The 6,512-nt window shown below is 41.8% G+C and overlaps 1 long non-coding RNA gene across 1 annotated transcript; it reads left to right on the forward strand.

Annotated features, from left to right (window-relative positions):
- The first annotated feature begins 2,748 nt into the window (after nucleotides 1–2,748).
- LOC133330416 (uncharacterized) lies at nucleotides 2,749–3,213 on the forward strand. The gene is made up of 3 exons (XR_009754350.1): nucleotides 2,749–2,855; nucleotides 2,928–2,981; nucleotides 3,092–3,213. It is a non-coding gene; the product is annotated as an uncharacterized LOC133330416 (long non-coding RNA).
- The last annotated feature ends 3,299 nt before the right edge of the window (nucleotides 3,214–6,512 follow it).

Below are 6,512 nucleotides of genomic sequence, written 5' to 3' on the forward strand. Positions count from 1 at the left end.
ATCAGAAACCAAAAACAAATTGTGATTATGAATGAGGCGAAATTGTGATAATGAACAACAAATACAACAATCACAAATCAAAGAGATAAACGAATACTATTTTTTTACAATCTTTTATACGGAAGGCGCCATTTATCAGTGCAAGATTATTAATATGGTTAAAATATATTTTATTTTTTTTTTTGGACTTACCAAATATCCGCTTTTTGAAGAAGGCCTTCTGCAATCGGTGGACGGTGCTGGAATTGGGTTTTAATGATAATAATAATCTTGCAGAGACAGTAAAATATGATATCTTCCGATAATATATACTCCGATTTTTTCGCAAAAATATATGTTCATATACAAAAATCAAAATATAGTTGTTTTTCTGGATGGTACGTTGATGTTGGCAAACCAAACTGGCTGCCAAGGCATTCAGGTTGTATCAATAAAATTATGATTTCGCAGGTATTGTCAGGTTATTTCCAAAGGTTTTTGACAAGTTTGTTTGTTTGATGTATGGTATGGTGTATCAAGGGCAATTTTCGATTTGTACACAATGCTTGCATTTACTTGGGTGAGCAATTGAGGGGCTTCCAAATTCACACAGTTGATCACATGTATTGTTCCGCCGCAAATTTATGGTGGCAAAGTATATAACCAAATAGGTGGTCGCAATTTAAAGTATCAGGCACTACACGTGGAATCCAGTATTATAAAATATGTGGATGACAGAGGGCCCACAATAATTCGTTGGTAGACAAATGGACAAATCACAAATGTGCAGAGTTCTGTCCCTTTTGGGGGTTTGGGAACCTTTACGATCCCACACGTTTTCGGGGTTTTGCACTGCACCAAGAATTTATAACCCTAATTTTCACAATTGATGGTGTGTGACGTTTAGTGCAAATTTAATATAGCCTGCAGGGTAGTTAATTTTAGATATTAAAACTCACTAAACACTTTTGCTCCTTTACATACCTCGTTTAATATTGTGCACTTATTTAATGCAATAGTATTTTGATTAAAAATTACAACTTTGTGGGGTTGAATATATAAAGATCTGCTACAAAATTTAAGATTTAATTTTTGGATTTTTTGAAGCGATCACGTTGACTGTCAGAATAGAAAGGAAGATTTTGATTTGCTTGTACACGTAGGAAGATTCCGTTTTCTTTAGACAAAGCAGTGAGAGAGATGTCTAAAAATTCTATAGCAAAGAAGATGTACTGTACACTCAATCTCACATTGCCTTAAGAAGGAACAAGCGATTACGAATCGAATTTTTACATTGAACCGAGATGCGTTTACATTTAATCAAATAAATGATTAGTAAAATAAATTTTGTTCCATATAATTGTTTTGATTTTTTAAAGCAAATTGTATGTTGGCTGAAATAGGCGCATATTACAAGACCAATATTTTGTGGTATAACCAACCAACATTGGGATGAAGACGATTTTCATAAATGGTATCCATTAAGAAAATTTTGCCTATTCAGCTGTTTTGTTATCTGTATCATATGTCGCTTGGGGTATATTACAATTTGTTTATTTGAATGGAAATTCACATTTTTATATATAAATTTCATGATTTATCTAAATTAGACAACATTATTATTTGAATAGCAACAATAATTAATTAATTCCACCGCATTTATCTCCAGCTCCAATTCGTGTTAAACTGTAAAAATATAAATTTAATCATATAAATTTAGCCGATAAATAAAAACACAATTGACTTACAGGTGGTAATGCTTCACAAAAGGTATTTTGTAAAGTTATTACGGACAATCCTAACACGATTCCTAATATTTTCATTTCTTAAAAGTGTTTTGAGTTTCTCTTCGAATTATTTAAATTTTAATTGACTATACACCCAAATGAGCAGTTCAATTTAGATATTTTCCTAACACCTTAATAGTCTTTTGTTTGTTATCAATTTTCTCTTGATGGTCATAAATTTAAATATGAAAAAATAACGATTCCAACAACAAAAGAACAATACAGTTTTTGGTATAAACCCCATCATGATCCTAACTATAAATTTCAGGATTTCAGTTCTATTGGTTCGCCGAAAATTCAAATTGTAGTTTTTCATATAAAAGTACGAATTTCCAAAACTGCCTACATACCTCAATTCTAAAATGCAGTGGTAATTATATGTTACTTACTAAGCTGGCTTGTGACAGAACTTTCGTTCCATAAGCAGAGCTTAAAAAAGATTTCCAGGCGCGTCAGTCTTTTGCGCAGTTTTTCCAATTTAAAATATTGTTTTCCACTTGATCGTTCCATCTAATTCGTGGCCTTCACCCTCTGCGTAAACCATCAGCTGGTATGCTTCCATATGCTTTTTGACCTAACGACGTGTTTTCACTTTGAAGCTGGGGTAGGTTCAGCGGGGGGCCAGAGTCGTCACAAGAATTTATTTGTTAGGACATAAAGAGAGAGAGCGAAGCAAAATGTTTTCTTAAAACGTTATAAATTTATTTCCGTAAATAACACTAAACACTACACTAAACACAATAATACCACGTTCAGAAACACGAAGAACACTAAATCACAGAGTACAGTCGAAATGTGAGTATGCGGGTAGCAGTGGTGGCAGCTTCGGCGCAGCGGCAGCCCGATGAATACGTCAGGCGGCGAATATAGATAGTGGCGGCAGCTTGGCACAGCGGCGGCCCGATGAATACGTCAGCGGCGAATAGTAGTGGCGGCAGCTTGGCACAGCGGCGGCCCGATGAATATGTCAGCGGCGAGTAGTAGTGGCGGCAGCTTGGCACAGCGGCGGCCCGATGAATATGCGACGATGAATAGGGTGGCGGCGGCTTTGGCACAGCGGCAGCCCGATGAATACGCAGGTGACGAGTAGTAGTGGCGGCAGCTTTGGCACAGCGGCGGCCCGATGAATACGCTTGGCACAGCGGGCGAGGTGGCGAGTAGTAGTGGCGGCAGCTTGGCACAGCGGCGGCCCGATGAATATGTCAGCGGCGAGTAGTAGTGGCGGCAGCTTGGCACAGCGGCGGCCCGATGAATACGCGACGACGAATAGGGTGGCGGCGGCTCTGGCACAGCGGCAGCCCGATGAATACGCAGGTGACGACTAGTAGTGGCGGCAGCTTTGGCACAGCGGCGGCCCGATGAATACGTCAGCGGCGAGTAGTAGTGGCGGCTGCTTGGCACAGCGGCGGCCCGATGAATACGCGACGACGAATAGGGTGGCGGCGGCCTGGCACAGCAGCAGCCCGATGAGTACGTCAGTCGCCGTCAACGCAGCCCGAAGAATAGGGAGTATTGCTACAACCCTCACTTGACCCTGCGTTCAGTCGCCGTCAACGCAGCCCGAAGAATAGGGAGTATTGCTACAACCCTCACTTGACCCTGCGTTCAGTCGCCCTCACTTGATCCTGCGTTCAACGCAGCCCGAAGAATAGGGAGTATTGCTACAACCCTCACTTGATCCTGCGTTCAGTCGCCGTCAACGCAGCCCGAAGAATAGGGAGTATTGCTACAACCCTCACTTGACCCTGCGTTCAGTCCGGTCTAGTCACCACAAATAGTCAAGGCTTATTGTTTGGCTTACTAAGACTCAATTCAACCGAGGTTGCGCGCCTTTTCTTCCTCCCAATCACACTTGACTTACCAGCCATCAACAGAAGACTGATCCCGATTGTGTGAAATGCGTCTCCTTTTATACCTTTTTGGCTGGTCATCTATTGTTGTTTTCTCATGACAGCAGCTGATCCCAATCTGACAGTTTTGTGTAGTTCCGCCATTTGCCACCAGGGGTTCCAACGTGGTATTTTAATGATAGCTATCTTCACTAGGGGACCGGTGTAACCGTTAATATTTAAATTAATTCTTCAAACAAAAATATTTCCTTGTTGATTTTATATAAAAAGGAAATAAAAATTATATTGAAGATAATAATGTACCCCAAAAACGAAGATCATGACTTTTGGGCGTTACATGGCCTCTCTTTCTCCCTCTGATTTTTGATTTCCTTGAGTGACTTTCGCATTGCTATTGACTTTCAACAGCAGGGAAGCCCGAAGGTGTGATCTAACAGTTTATTTCTCCGACATAGTCGCTTTTGTTCGACTATATATCTATCGAATATGAAGGTATGTTAGAGATCGTTGCAGAGGTTCGGGGAAACACTTCACTACCCCGTCTGCTGATATAATTATACGGTGCTGAACTTCTCGATACGATTTTGCAGGATAATTTGGAACTTCGGAAAATGTGTTATCGTTCCCGGGTTCCTTCATAAAAAGGCTTCATTTCGCTTAAGTGTGCGACGCGTGTAATGTTGTCCTTTCCTTGGACTACAGCGATTACAGGGGATTGGAACTTTTGAACGACAAACGGCCCTCCGTATTTGGGCGCTAGTTTGGCGGCAAAATTTTCGATGGCCTTCGACTGTGGATGGAGACGAATTAGAACTTGCTCACCAATCTTTGGTTTCCAAACTCGTCGTCTCAGGTTGTACTGTCTCCGCTGGTTTTGAGATGCTTTTGCCAAGTTTCGACGCACTATCTTAAATATTTCTTTCAACTCCTGGGCACGGTCTTCTGGTAAGACTATTCTAGCACCAGTTCCTGTTGTGAGCTGATCATATAATGCCTGGGGCAGTCGCGGTTCTCGTCCTTGTGTCAGGTATGCCGGCGAATATCCAGTGGATTCTGATGCACTAGTGTTTATGGCTAACATTATTTCGGGCAGCAAATCGTCCCATGTATTATGTTGTCTCGAAACTTGTGCTATCATTGTTTTCACCGTCCGATTTGTCCTCTCCGTAGGGTTCTCTTGCGGGGTGTAAGGAGCCGTAAGTTGATGCTTTATACCCATTTCTGCTAGAAATTTTTCGAATTGTTTGCTAGTAAATTGGGTTCCGTTATCGGTTATCAATATTTTTGGAACCCCATATCTAGAAATAATTCTTTCTCTGCATGCCTTTATTAATCCCTCTGTCGTAGCCTTCCGCAATGGAACCAACTCCGTCCATTTTGAGAATCTATCCATAATGACGAGTAGCATCGAGTTACCGTGCTTAGATCGCGGAAGAGGTCCTACGAAGTCCGCACAAATAGTGGCCCATGGTTCCTCCGGGATTCTTATCAACATTTCCCCTGCTGGTTTCTGTTGGCTGACTTTATATTTTTGGCAACATTCGCACTGCTGGACATAACGTTTGATGTCCTGAAACATACCAGGCCAAAAATATCGGTTTGCCACCTTGTTGCTAGTTTTTCGCACTCCCAAATGACCTCCGGTGACACTGTCATGATTTTCTCTAAGGACCTGAATTCTTGATCCGGTGGGCACACACAGCTTCCATGGTGTGCAATCTTCGTCGTTTATTTGCTTGGGAAGATGTCGATAAACATTTCCCTCAATGATTGTATAGTCTGGATACTTCTTCTGATTCTTGGTTATGGTTTCCTTCAACTTTTCTAGCCATGGGCACGGACTGGTGTCATATTTTACCGTGGCTAGGTCTAATGTTTCCAAAGGTGTTCTCGAAAGTGCATCCGCCACAACGTTCTGTTTTCCTCTGCGGTATCTGATCAAAAAATTATATTGCTGTAGCTCGAGGGCCCAACGTGCGAGTCGACCTGTGGGGCTTTCAATAGAATTTAACCATTTTAGGGCCAAATGATCGGTAATAACTATAAACTGGTAACCCTCTAAATAGGGTCTCATGTGCCTAATGCCCCACAGTATGGCTAGACATTCCTTTTCAGTCGCTGAGTAGTTTTTTTCAGCCTGTTTTAAATGTCTGCTGGCGTAGGCGATGACACGTTCCACGTTATCTAACTCCTGTGTTAGAACTGCTCCAAGGCCATAGTTGCTGGCATCAGTTTGCAATATGAACGTCTTTGTGAAATCCGGACAAGCCAGAACGGGGGCTTCAGTTAACTTTGCTTTTAGGTCTGAGAATGCTTCTTGTTGTTCGGGACCCCATTTCCAATGTTTTCCCTTTTTAAGAAGACTAGTCAATGGTTGTGAAATTGTTGCAAACTGTGGGACAAATCTTCGGTACCAAGATGCTACTCCAAGAAATCTTCGTACCTCCTTTACCGATGTTGGAGTTTTCATTTCCACTATTGCGGCAACTTTATCTGGATCCGTCTTTATTCCCTCGCTACTCACAACATGGCCTAAATACTTCGTTTCTTTTCTGAAAAATTCACATTTATCGATGTTTATTCTCAGGTTAGCTGATCGCAATCTTCTGAACACTTCTCTCAAGTTCCGCAAGTGTTCCTCAAAAGTTTTTCCAATGACGATGATATCGTCAAGGTATGCAAAAGCGTGGGGGTCCATTTCAGGCCCAATCACACTATCTAATGCCCGTTGGAAGGTTGCCGGTGCTGAATGCAAACCGAAAGGCATTACTTTCCACTGATATAGACCTTTACCAGCTACAGCAAAGGCCGTGTATTTTCTGCTCTCCTTCGCCATAGGTATTTGCCAATATCCGTCTTTGAGATCCAGGCTGCTCACGTATTTGGCATCCCGCAG

Source organism: Musca vetustissima, unplaced genomic scaffold (genome assembly GCF_032173495.1).
Source record: "Musca vetustissima isolate MV318-11 ecotype Yass unplaced genomic scaffold, APGP_CSIRO_Mvet_v1 utg10109, whole genome shotgun sequence".
In the NCBI taxonomy this organism is placed as follows: Eukaryota; Metazoa; Arthropoda; class Insecta; order Diptera; family Muscidae; genus Musca; species Musca vetustissima.